Source organism: Triticum aestivum, chromosome 5A (assembly GCF_018294505.1).
Source record: "Triticum aestivum cultivar Chinese Spring chromosome 5A, IWGSC CS RefSeq v2.1, whole genome shotgun sequence".
In the NCBI taxonomy this organism is placed as follows: domain Eukaryota; kingdom Viridiplantae; phylum Streptophyta; class Magnoliopsida; order Poales; family Poaceae; genus Triticum; species Triticum aestivum.
Genome location: NC_057806.1, coordinates 2,673,313 through 2,687,283, shown reverse-complemented (window position 1 = coordinate 2,687,283; position 13,971 = coordinate 2,673,313).

Genomic DNA, 13,971 nt, shown 5'->3' with positions numbered 1-13,971 from the left:
TATTTCTAGTGTTCGTTGTATTGCCATGATTGAAGATGAATAGATTGGAAGTTTTCTCGAAAAAAAAAGCAAAGAGCGAAAGACAGGCTTGGCACTCACTTTTTACACGATCTGGTATCTATGGAACGACCGCAACCGTCGGATTTTGAATATATACACATGGTGGCGGTCGGTATATATAGCATGTTTAACTAGAGATGTTTTTTTCCTAAATTTTTCTGTCTTGAGTGTGTTTCCTCTTTGTCGAGTTCCTTGCCTGGTCACACTTGTGATCACTAATTGTAATTTTCCCCATTCTTAATGAGAAACCGGAGCACCGACCGTCTTCAATAAAAAAACACAGCTTACAATTAGCTAGTCATATAGCGAGTTAATTAATCTTTATGTTTACAGATAATACCTTTTTTGCGGGACGTTGAAAGAACATGCGGTGCCCCCATGTTTGGTTTTGGAAATTGATGACAATCTCTATGGACTAATGGTTGCCTTGAGTTATATTTAAAGGTTTTGTCCATAGGCTTTTCTTGGAGTACATGTGTTGGTTTCAAGAAAAGTTTGTGTCGACCAAGGTGCTATTCAAGGAATTATCCAAAGATTGGTCATTTGAGAGTTGAGCTTATTGCAAGCATGTCTTGAAAAAGAAGATTGTGTGATCATTCATGTTTATCTTCAAGACATCATCCAAATGAAGAGAGTTGGAAAGATTCAAGGTTGATCAAGACTAAGTCAAGAGTGAATCAAGTTGATCAACTCACAAAGCATAGAAGATGTACCGAGAGGGATCAAGTGATCCCATGGTTTGGTAAGCATTGTCCATTGTGCTTTGTGTACTAACCCATGGTCTATGTGAGAGTTTTACGTGGGGTTAGGTACATGTTCATGGGCTTGTGTCAAGAGGAAGATATCTCTCAACCCATGGAGAGGATGACATCAAGTGGTGATCGTCATCAAGATTGCCGTATGCAAGTTCAAGTGGATCATCGCGAAGAGATCAAGTGCTTGAAGCTTGCCGGCCATTGTGGTGACAATGGACTTGTGAAGATGTGCCGAAGAGTGGCTCACCCATAGTGGTCTATGGGGGAGCAATCATCTAGTCTTCATCGTGCCAACACAATCAAGAAAGGTGGTCCAACTTGAGGAAGTCAAGATCGTCATCATCTAGCTCAAGTGGACCATGTGCAAGGCAAAGGTTTGCCCTTGATAGGTTTTCTATTTTACCGGTCTCATGATGGTAGTTGGGAGACCGGGTTATAGGATCGATTGCCGTACTATCAAGGGGGGCTCTCGATGAGTAGCTTGATCCTATCGTTCGTAGAGAGCTCAAACCATTGCATCCTTGCATCATCTTTCTTGGTTCTTGTTTGGTTCTCTTTGTGAGTCTTAGAGCTTATGGTCATCTTGATGACAAGCTTGAGTTCATCGAAAACGGAGTTCGCATGCTTCTTCTATGATGTTTTCGATGTTGGAGGTTTTGCCGGTTCTTCTCGGTTAGAGGTGTCACTCCTCTATTTGTTGGCACTCCTCTCGCTATTTTGATGCTACTCGTCGTCTTGTTTTCAACAAGCTTGAGTTTGCTCAATTCGGAGCTCATATGCAGAAGTTATGGCAGTTCTGATTTTCTTGAGTGTGGTTTTTGTCATGGACCCAGCGGTAGTACCGCGGGCCACAGCGGTAGTACCGCTGAGGCTCACTAAGCGGCAGTACCGCTTTATGGCCTCAGCCGCAGTACCGCTGTGGCTCCGTGCTCCTACCGCCTCGACTCGAGTGCGCATTTTCTCGTGTCGGGTTTTACGGTACTAGCTTCAGTAGTAGTGGCGGTAGTGCTGCTTGTGAGCGGTAGTCCCGCCCTGCCTCCGCGGTAGTACCGCTCTGGGTCCCAGCCCCAGCCCCTTCTCTTCTAGCGCGACAGTACCGCTGAGGGGGAGCGGTAGTACCGCCCTGCCCCCGCGGTAGTACCGCTCTCTGCGGGGCTGAGTGGGGGATAACGGTTGGATTTCCCCCTCCTATAAAAGGGGGTCTTCTTCCCCTTTGAACCTTATCTTTCGAACTCGTGTTCTTTCCCCATTGTTGACCTTCTTCGAGCTTGCTAACTCTCAATACCTCCATGGATTCTTGCTAGTTTTTGAGGGAAAAGAGAGAGGAGATCTAGATCCACATTTCCACCAATCACTTTCTCCTCTATGTGAGGGGAACCCCTTGGATCTAGATCTTGGAGTTCTTGGTGTTCTCTTTCTTGTTCTTCCTCTCATTTTCCTCCCTAGCATTAGTTGCTTCGGTGGGATTTGAGAGAGAAGGACTTGGGCACTCCGTGTGCCCTTGCCATTGCATTTGGTGCATCGGTTTGAGTTCTCCACGTGATACGTGGAAGTTACAAGTTGAGAAGCTTATTACTCTTGGGTGCTTGGTACCCTTGAGCTTGTTCCTCTTGGGTGCTTGGGCGCCCTAGACGGTTGTTGGTGTTCGGAGCTCAATCATTGTGGTGCAAAGCTCCGGGCAAGCGTCGGGGTCTCCAATTAGGTTGTGGAGATCGCCCCGAGCAATTTGACGGGTACCGGTGACCGCCCCCAAGGGTTGCCAAAGTGTACGGGTTCGGTGACCGCCCCCAAGGGTTGCCATTTGTACGGGTTCGGTGACCGCCCTCAAGGGTCCCTTAGTGGAATCACGGCATCTTGCATTGTGCGAGAGCGTGAGGAGATTACGGTGGCCCTAGTGGCTTCTTGGGGAGCATTGTGCCTCCACACCGCTCCAAACGGAGATTAGCATCCGCAAGGGTGTGAACTTCGGGATACATCATCGTCTCCTCGTGCCTCGGTTATCTCTTACCCGAGCCCCTTTACTTATGCACTTTACTTTGTGATAGCCAAATTGTTTCTTGTCATATATCTTGCTATCACATAGTTGCATATCTTTCTTGGCATAAGTTGTTGGTGCACATAGGTGAGCCTAATTGTTTTAGGTTTTGTGCTTGGCAAATTAACCGCTAGGTTTATTCCGCATTTGTTCAAGCCTAAACCGTAATTATTTTAAAACGCCTATTCACCCCCCCTCTAGGCGACATCCACGATCTTTCAATTGGTATCAGAGCCTCGTCTCTCTTTATAGGGCTTAACCGCCTAGAGAGTAAGGATGTCAACTAGGGATTAGGATTCTCTGACACTCTTAGTTTTGATGGCACAAATTTTGATGTTTGGGTAATTCGCATGCTTAATCTCTTTAGGGCCATGGACCCAAATTTAGAGCGAATTGTAGATATGGGTTTTTCTCCTCCGAAGGATCCCCAAAGATTATCTTTAGAGGATGAGAAAAACTCTTATCTCAATGCTCAAGCTTCTAATGTGCTTTTCAATGCTTTGAGCAATATAGTTATATTTCAACTCATGCCGTTCCGGGATGCTCATGAGTTGTGGACGAAGCTTCAAGATAAATATGGAGTGTCCAAGATTTGTTGGGATGATTGTTCTCCCTCCACCTCCGGTCGTATAGTCTTCTCAACTTCTTCTACTTCACCCACATGTGGTTTGCCACAAGGTAATGATATGGTGAGTAGTGTTGGTCATTGCAATGATGATAGTATGTTTATTATGGATGATCCTTCATCACTATCTTATTGCAATGCTCCTTCTTTGGGCTTTAACACTTCGAGCACTCCAAATGTCTCACATGCTTGTGTTGATAGTTCTTGCATATCATGTAGAAATTGCTTGACAAAATCTCATGATGATATGCTTGCTATGCCTTGTTGCCATGATAAAAATGTATCTATTTTCTCGAGTTGTTATGCTAACAATGTAGAGGAAACCCAACACTCCATGGAACAAGATGTGGTTTTAAATGGTGCTTCAAGGGATCCTACATCATCATCTATTGCTTTTTGCCTTATGGCTAAGGCTTCAAAGGTATCTCCTACTTTGAAACCCAATATGTCTCTTGATGATGATGTTGATGCTAATGATGATGAGGATAATGATGAAGAGAATGATAATGTCGCCTCCTTAAAAATTAAGGGGGAAATAGTTTTTAAAGCTCTTCATAAAAATAAAATTGCTCGTTCCAACTTCATGGAAATCATGTCCATTGCCATTGAGGGCAAGAAGTACATTGATGAGTTGGAATCTCGTCTTGAGGAGCATGAGGTCACCATTGATAAAATGGAAGGTTATGAGCGTGATTACGCTAATGAAATTGCGGACCTCTCTCAAGCTCTTGAACTTGAACAAACCACCAAGGAATCTCTTGAGGAGACTTTTGCTCTAGAATTATCTAGAGTGAGGGAATCTCGTGATAGAGCTCTTGAGGTGGCCAATGATTTTGAAACTAAAAATGAGGAGCTTGAAGTTGCGCATGCTAAACTCCTTGAGGACTTTGAGCACCTCGAAAATGGCTCAAGGGTCATTAAGAGTGAGCTCATCAAACTCACCGAGTCTCATGCTCAACTTAAAGCTTCATATTCTAAAAAGCTTGCCAAGTTGTCTTCTCCTCTTGTTGCTAATGATGATGCTTGTGCTACTAACTCTATCTCTTGTGAAGCATCCATATTGAAGGAGAATGTTGAGCTAAGGGCTCAACTTGAGTTGCTATGTAGCAATTATGGAATGTTGGAAGAAAATTATGTAAAGCTCACAAGCTCTCATGATGATCTCCTAGTATCCCATAATGTGCTAAAATTAGCTCATGAGGCCATGCTTGCTAAGGTAACATCTAGTGAGCCTCATGTGGATACTAGCACTACTTCTAGTCAAAATGCTATATTGCCATGTGCTAGTCCTTGTAATTCATCTACTCACAATGTTGGTACATCTTGTGATGAATTGCTTTTCTTGCCTTGTTGCTCTAACGATGAAGCTTATACTTCCTCTAGTACTTGTGTTGAGACTAACCATGTAGAGGAAATCAAAGAGCTCAAGGCCCAAGTCACTTCTTTGAAGAAAGACTTGGAAAAGAGTCATGAAGGGAAATCCACACTCAACAATATCTTGAGTGTGCAAAAATCCCCCAATGACAAAGGTGGACTTGGATTCAACTCCAATAAGAAGAAGAAGTCCAAGATGATCAAGAAGAAGGGCCAAGAACAAGTCAAGAACTCGGCCAAGATTATTTGCTTCAAGTGCAAAGTAGAAGGGCATCATGTTAGATCTTGCCCATTGAAGAAGAAGCCCATTAGTGACAAGCAACAAGGGAAGCGGCCACAAGTTCACTCTCATTCTCAACCTCAAGTTGAAGAAAGGCCTCTTCCCAAAAGGACTCAAGCTAATGCTTCTCAAGTTGAGAAATCAAGTGAGAAGAAAGTGAAGAGTAGACGTTGCTACCTATGTCGCGAGAAAGGTCACCTCGCTTCTTCATGCACTAGTGGTAACTTATCCAACCCAATTATTATTGATGATGTCTATTCTCTTGGGAAGGATAAGGTTGGCAATGTGGTTGCCAAGTTTGTTGGTACTCAAAGTGGTTTGAAGCAAAGAACCATTTGGGTAGCCAAGCATATTGTGACTAACCTCTTAGGACCCAACTTGGTTGGGGACCAACAAGCTCAAACTTGATCAATAGGTGATGTTGGAGGTCATTGGAGACTTGGCTATATTATGAAGAATTAAGGGGACTTCATCATACTTATTGTCTCAAGCCAAGTCATTCGTATTATCAAGTTTCTATCTTATATCCAATGTTTCTCCTTGCGGTAACTCGTGCTTAAATTGTTTACATTGAAAGTTACTTGCCCCTTTGCATGTTTGGCTTTGTTCCTTGCATGTGTTTGTATATGTTGTGCTTCCAACTTGTGTGTTGGTTTGGACATCATGTACGTGTGTGTCGTGCATAGAGCATTTATGCTTCTTCTTGTATCTTAGTTGGCTCTTGTGAGAGATTAATGGAATATCCCGTTATGGGGGAGTAATGTGCTTTGTGCACCTCACAGTCCTATAAATGTGTGTACATGAGGAATACCATTTAGTATTGATATTACAAGAATATCTAGTTGCTATTTGGTATGTCTCCTCATGAGAAATTCAAATTTTAAATAGTCCATTAATTATCTCTTGTTGGTTCCTCTTATTGCCTCTTGTTAAAGTCTTTAATTGGTATCACATTATGGGGGAGTAATATGCTACGTGTATATTACTAGCCTAGAAAATGTGTACATTTGAGATATTGTCATCTAGAGTTGATATTGTAAATTATCTTGTTCCTAGGTGGCATGCTAGCTCTACAAGTTGCAATTTGCTTTCTGTTGGTGTGAAGATGATGTCGGATATCCTTGCTATCTACCACCGGGAATTATTTCCGTTTACTTCTTGTCTTGACAATTGGTACTCACTTTTGTGGTAGATTTTATTGATCATCTTTACATTGGCTTTTGCTTTTTATTTGCCCTTTCTCTTGCCAAGGTTTGTATCAACTCCCTTTGTCTTCCATACCACTTGTGGATCTTGTGTATTTCTTGATCTTGTCTAGTGTTCTCTAGGTATAGTGAAAGTGGTGATCCCACCTTGTGCATTTTGTATTCAAATGCAAATTCTCTATAATGCACTAGTCTTGGGGGAGCTATCCTATTTTCTATAAAACACTCATCTTGTGATCCTTATCAAGTGTGTGTTTGTGGAAGGCAAGCTGTTTCTTTTTGGTGCTTTGTGCCATCATGAAACTTTGTAGAGAGCTTGGTTTGTTTGGAACCATCCTCTCTTTTGGGAGTCTGATGTCTCTTCTTTGTGTATATCAATGGATATCTCATTCCTTGTTGTATCCATGGATATCCTCCAAGTGATGATTTATTCATTTGGTATCTTTTCTTCGCTTGGTTTTTCTTTGTCTTTTGGTCTCAGTTCTTGAAAGTCTTGAGCATGCATATTAACGTCGTGTAGTATCTTTGGCATGCTTTCTTTCTTTGACCCAATATATAGGGGGAACTCCACCAAGTCTCAAAATTGGATGAGATGTACATGAAATTCATTTTCATATCTATATGCACATATTTATGTGGAGTTTGTCCTATGTGTTGTTGGTTCTCTAACTCTTTGGTCCCAATGAGGTTGGGTACCATTTTGTTTGTGTTGTTGTTCTAGGAACAAGTGGAGATGCATTGGATGCTCGGCTCACTCACAAGGAAGGAGTTGTCACCATGTGCTTATTGGAGTCAAGCTAGGATGATCAATGAACTACATTGTACCTTCTATTGGTATCTACTACATCCTTTCAATGTTATCTCGGTAACAAGTATCTTCATATACTTCATGCACACATTCCTTGCATCAACCTTGTGTAGGTTGTATCATGGCATGTTATCCATTCTTTCTTGTGATACTTGTTTCCTTTCTCAAAGCATCCCAACAATGATGTCTTGTTGCTAGTTGTGATGTCTTTGATGTTCGTGTGGTTGGAATTCATTTATATGCAATAAGACCATATCTAGCCTTGTGCCATGCTCTCAAGCAAATATCTTATTGGTATATGTATGACTTCCTTTTGGATATCTTGTTCCTTCATGTTGTAACTATTTCGGGTGTACATCCTTCTTTGTAGATATTGTCTACCTAGAACCATATACACTTGAGAGAAATTACATCTCTAGATGATATCCTTTCTTTCACGTCCACCGTGTCTTTCTTATGTTATTTCTTTGGTGGCTCCGTGAAAGCTTTTGCCTTGAGTGCGTGTCTTATCTCGTTGCATCTTCATGCACTCTTGTGTGGTGAAGATTACTTTCCTCTTGCTTATCTTTACGAGGCTTGCCATCTTGGTATCCCTCGTCTTGATGAGGCTTTCATCTTCTATCTTCACCACGGGTTGTCACAAGCATAGGTTCTTTATATGCTTATTAGTAAGCTTGTGAACCCATTTACTTGTTGTGTGTGGGAATGATAGGCCTTGCACCGTGTTGCCTGATTCTTTCAAGACTTTATTGATGCTTAATGCTCATCCGTACATTAGTCTTCTCAAGTGCATTGCCTTGACTCACACACATCATTTTGGTTGAGCCCATTCTTAAGTTGCCTCTTTTACTTGTTGCTCAACCATGTGTTTCTTGCAAGTACTAGGCTTAGTTTCCTATATGCTCACTTGCACTTGGTGTAAGTTTCTATTGATTTTGGGGGAGCTATGATCCTATTTTGTGCACTCTGTATCCAAATGCAAAAATTCTTGAGGTGCACAAATCATGGGGAGCTTCTCTAGGTTCTTTAGAACACTTCTCTGCTCTTATCATAATATCTTTCTTTCTTGTGGCTCGTAGGACCATTGGCCTGTTTGGTTCAATTGGTATCTTTTGATAGCTTGCTTCAATTGGTATCTTTTGATCGCTTGATTGCTTGTGTCTCTGTCGATTATGTCTTTGTGGCATATCTTCCTTTAGCAATCTTTGGGCCTCAATATCGTTTGTCTTCCTCCAAGTATTTACCATTGGATATGTGTATTGCATTCCACTCTCTTGTTGAGAAATACACAACTTATTGAGGAACTCAATCTATATTGGCCCTCTAAGCTTTTCGCCCATTTTGGCAATCAATGCCAATGGGGGAGAAGTTTCAGAGAGTTTTGTGGAGGTTTCGGAGAGTTTTGTGGAGAAGTCTTTAGAGCTTTCTCCTTGCTTTGGTTTTGTTCCTAAGCATTTGCATCTCATACGCATGCATTATTGGTTGTTGCATTGCATGGTGATGCATAATTCCTTGTATTAAACTCCCTTGAAAGTGATTGTCATCAATTACCAAAATGGGGGAGATTGAAAGAACATGCGGTGCCCCCATGTTTGGTTTTGGAAATTGATGACAATCTCTATGGACTAATGGTTGCCTTGAGTTATATTTAAAGGTTTTGTCCATAGGCTTTTCTTGGAGTACATGTGTTGGTTTCAAGACAAGTTTGTGTCGACCAAGGTGCTATTCAAGGAATTATCCAAAGATTGGTCATTTGAGAGTTGAGCTTATTGCAAGCATGTCTTGAAGAAGAAGATTGTGTGATCATTCATGTTTACCTTCAAGACATCATCCAAACGAAGAGAGTTGGAAAGATTCAAGGTTGATCAAGACTAAGTCAAGAGTGAATCAAGTTGATCAACTCACAAAGCATAGAAGATGTACCGAGAGGGATCAAGTGATCCCATGGTTTGGTAAGCATTGTCCATTGTGCTTTGTCTACTAACCCATGGTCTATGTGAGAGTTCTACGTGGGGTTAGGTACATGTTCATGGGCTTGTGTCAAGAGAAAGATATCTCTCAACCCATGGAGAGGATGACATCAAGTGGTGATCGTCGTCAAGATTGCCGTGTGCAAGTTCAAGTGGATCATCGCGAAGAGATCAAGTGCTTGAAGCTTGCCGGCCATTGTGGTGACAATGGACTTGTGAAGATGTGCCGAAGAGTGGCTCACCCATAGTGGTCTATGGGGGAGCAATCATCTAGTCTTCATCGTGCCAACACAATCAAGAAAGGTGGTCCAACTTGAGGAAGTCAAGATCGTCATCATCTAGCTCAAGTGGACCATGTGCAAGGCAAAGGTTTGCCCTTGATAGGTTTTCTATTTTACCGGTCTCATGATGGTAGTTGGGAGACCTGGTTATAGGATCGATTGTCGTACTATCAAGGGGGGCTCTCGATGAGTAGCTTGATCGTATCGTTCGTAGAGAGCTCAAACCATTGCATCCTTGCATCATCTTTCTTGGTTCTTGTTTGGTTCTCTTTGTGAGTCTTAGAGCTTATGGTCATCTTGATGACAAGCTTGAGTTCATCGAAAACGGAGTTCGCATGCTTCTTCTATGATGTTTTCGATGTTGGAGGTTTTGCCGGTTCTTCTCGGTTGGAGGTTTCACTCCTCTATTTGTTGGCACTCCTCTCGCTGTTTTGATGCTACTCGTCGTCTTGTTTTCAACAACCTTGAGTTTGCTCAATTCAAATCTCATATGCAGAAGTTATGGCAGTTCTGATTTTCTTGAGTGTGGTTTTTGTCATGGACCCAGCGGTAGTACTGCGGGCCACAGCGCTAGTACCGCTGAGGCTCACTAAGCGGCAGTACCGCTCCTCGGAGCGGTAGTACCGCTTTATGGCCTCAGCCGTAGTACCACTGTGGCTCCGTGCTCCTACCGCCTCGACTCGAGTGCGCATTTTCTCGTGTCGGGTTTTACGGTACTAGCTGCAGTAGTAGTGGCGGTAGTGCTGCTTGTGAGCGGTACTCCCGCCCTGCCTCCGCGGTAGTACCGCTCTGGGTCCCAGCCCCAACCCCTTCTCTTCTAGCACGGCAGTACCGCTGAGGGGGAGCGGTAGTACCGCTTATGAGCGGTAGTACCGCCCTGCCCCCGCGGTAGTACCGCTCTTTGCGGGGCTGAGTGGGGGATAACGGTTGGATTTCCCCCTCCTATAAAAGGGGGTCTTCTTCCCCTTTGAACCTTATCTTTCGAGCTCGTGTTCTTCCCCCATTGTTGACCTTCTTCGAGCTTGCTAACTCTCAATACCTCCATGGATTCTTGCTAGTTTTTGAGGGAAAAGAGAGAGGAGATCTAGATCCACATTTCCCCCAATTACTTTCTCCTCTATGTGAGGGGAACCCCTTGGATCTAGATCTTGGAGTTCTTGGTGTTCTCTTTCTTGTTCTTCCTCTCATTTTCCTCCCTAGCATTAGTTGCTTCGGTGGGATTTGAGAGAGAAGGACTTGGGCACTCCGTGTGCCCTTGCCATTGCATTTGGTGCATCGGTTTGAGTTCTCCACGTGATACGTGGAAGTTACAAGTTGAGAAGCTTATTACTCTTGGGTGCTTGGTACCCTTGAGCTTGTTCCTCTTGGGTGCTTGGGCGCCCTAGACGGTTGTTGGTGTTCGGAGCTCAATCATTGTGGTGCAAAGCTCCGGGCAAGCGTCGGGGTCTCCAATTAGGTTGTGGAGATCGCCCTGAGCAATTTGACGGGTACCGGTGACCGCCCCCAAGGGTTGCCAAAGTGTACGGGTTCGGTGACCGCCCCTAAGGGTTGCCATTTGTACGGGTTCGGTGACCGCCCTCAAGGGTCCCTTAGTGGAATCACGGCATCTTGCATTGTGTGAGGGCGTGAGGAGATTACGGTGGCCCTAGTGGCTTCTTGGGGAGCATTGTGCCTCCACACCGCTCCAAACGGAGATTAGCATCCGCAAGGGTGTGAACTTCGGGATACATCATCGTCTCCGCGTGCCTCGGTTATCTCTGACCCGAGCCCCTTTACTTGTGCACTTTACTTTGTGATAGCCAAATTATTTCTTGTCATATATCTTGCTATCACATAGTTGCATATCTTTCTTAGCATAAGTTGTTGGTGCACATAGGTGAACCTAGTTGTTTTAGGTTTTGTGCTTGGCAAATTAACCGGTAGGTTTATTCCGCATTTGTTCAAGCCTAAACCATAATTATATTAAAACGCCTATTCACCCCCCCCCCCCTCTAGGCGACATCCACGATCTTTCAGACGTGTTTACAGATGATACTATTTGTCTTAATTTTATGTCGAAACCGGGGTTCTCAATAAAAGTATGAACTTTTTCGGACTGAATTAGAGACCTAGTAGTAGCTTTCATTTCAACAATGCAAAAACAAGATATTTATTTTTGCTTCAAAGGCATTGGTATTTGGCTTGAAGTAGAAGCACCACTAGAATAATTTGATCCAGTGGGGAAATGGCTAGAGATAACAGATGAGACACGACTATGCACCCATATCCAAAAGAACTAAATGGCATCTATAAGCATGGAGTACAGTACCACTTGAATAGAATTAAGAGGAGGAGGAGAAAAGAGAATGATTAAACCATTAGAACAATTTGGTACCCGTGCACCCTCCAGCACATATATTCTATTCCATATCGATGGAAAGGAGCCAGAAAGAGAGAATCGTGCCTTCTCATCCTCCTCCTCACTTGCATACGTATAGTATACTTATATTTTGCATTTGCATTATGCTCTTAATTACCTTATGCATGCATTTTAGATTACTGCTAATTAATTAAACCAATACTACTGACCTGTGAATGGATTTCTCAACAAGCTGGTAGTGACCGTGCATGCATATGGAAAAAAGAACATCAACACCAGATGCTCCCAGTACATAATTAAGGATGGCATGCACTAAGTAAGTTTTGGAACAAGCAGTTTGCTAGCTAGTGGGCATGATGCAATATGTAACTATCTATTTGTTAGCCACTAAGAGGGAACAAAACAAAGTAGGTTGCCTTAGGCTTGTGAATGAGAGGAGGATATTTGTGTGGCAGCGTGACATGAGTGATGCATGCAGCTTCCTAATTGATTAAGGCTTGCACAAGGAGACAAACTAATAATGAATGATGAGCATTCCCCCATGTTCCATGCTTGGCACTGGTGGTGTATGCTGGGGGACTCGTTTCCACTAACCTAGCTAGACCACTCAGTAGCAAGCCACCACACACAGATTCAAAAAGTAGACAACAAGAAGTAAAGGAGCTTACATATGTGCTTCCATAGTTGTGAATGCTAGATATTATGAGAAGAATATGAATTACTAGCTAGTAGCACAATTTTGCAAATGGGCCTTTGTTGTGTGTGACCATAGTGCTATAGTGCTATAGTATTTTTTTTTTTCGAAACCGTTATAGTGCTATAGTATTAAGGATCAATGGCCAAGCCAGCCGAAAGAATATGTGGGGTCATTGCTTATTTTTTAAATATTCATAGTGTACAATAATTATAACCAATGTTCCTCAAAAGCTGTGGGGTCAACTGAGCCACAATTTGTGCATAGAATGGACTGTTAAGGAGTAATCCGACTAGCCGCCTCCTCCAAAAAAGAAAATCCTAGGGTCCTGCCTCCCACCGGCGTCGCCGCCGGTCCGCCTCGTCTCTGGTGGCTTTAGGGCCATGGCGGTATGGTGGATCCCGGCCCTTGCCGGTGAAAGGTCTCTATTTTTAGGTGTTCCTTCGAGTTTTGTTAGAGTTTGTGTCCTTCTCAGAAAGAAGATACAATGATGGCTCCCTAAAAATGGCACAAGGTACTTCCTCCCCTTTAGCCTTTGTTCCGATGGTGCATCTAGCATCGCCGCTGAGCGTGTGGAGATGTGTCTCCGGAGGATCTGTCCTTGGTGAATTTTGCCCGGCACCGGCGAGGGAGGGGCGATGCCGGCGGCACCTTAGGCTCGTTTTAGCGTTTCTAGCCAATGCTAGGTGGTTTATGGATCTGGATGTAATTTTCATATTTCTGGTGTTCGTTGTACCGTCATGATTGAAGATGAATAGGTCGAAAGTTTTCGCGTGAAAAAAGAGTAATCTATCTGGTGTGAACTTTAGTAATGTGCAATTTTTTTAAGTGCAAATGATTTTCAGTTGCCGGAAAGTAGTATGTAGGTGACAAAAAACCTAATAAAACTTGGAATTTTCAATATGCTAGTAAGTAGTGGAAACAGCAAATAAAGCAGAAGACAGTGGGATGCTTCGGCTGAAATGCCTCCAGCTTGCTGTCCCCCATTGACATCGGAACCAGTTAATTTACTACTAGTAGTATTAGTAGCTGCTAAAGAAAAGATGGAATGTACTTTAGAGCCAAAGAAATAATTAGGGATGGATGGATTCCTTCTCTGTTGTGCCTGGACGGCTGAAAAGGCTCCCCCTTCCCGCCTATAAATAGGAACCGGCTCCTCTAACTTAGCTACTGTGAAGTTAGGAGCCTAACTTAGCCACATTTCATCCGTTGGATCTAGAATAAATGGCTGAGATCTATCACTACAGTCCTTAAACAGTGTCAATTGCTACAGGTAACAAACAGTGGTTTTAGCTACAGTGCTCATCCAAGCAGTATGCTACAACCCATGTGAACAATGCAGAATCTTGGCCATCTATTTTCCATCTGATGGTTTACAGACTAAGTTAGGGTACTGTTTCCCTAACTTCATAGGAGCGAAGTTAGAGGAGCCAGTTGCGTATAAATACCCTCCCAACCCCCCTCACCACCTCACTCATCTCACTCACTACTTCTCCAACACCAGATCAAGGTGCGATCTTCATCG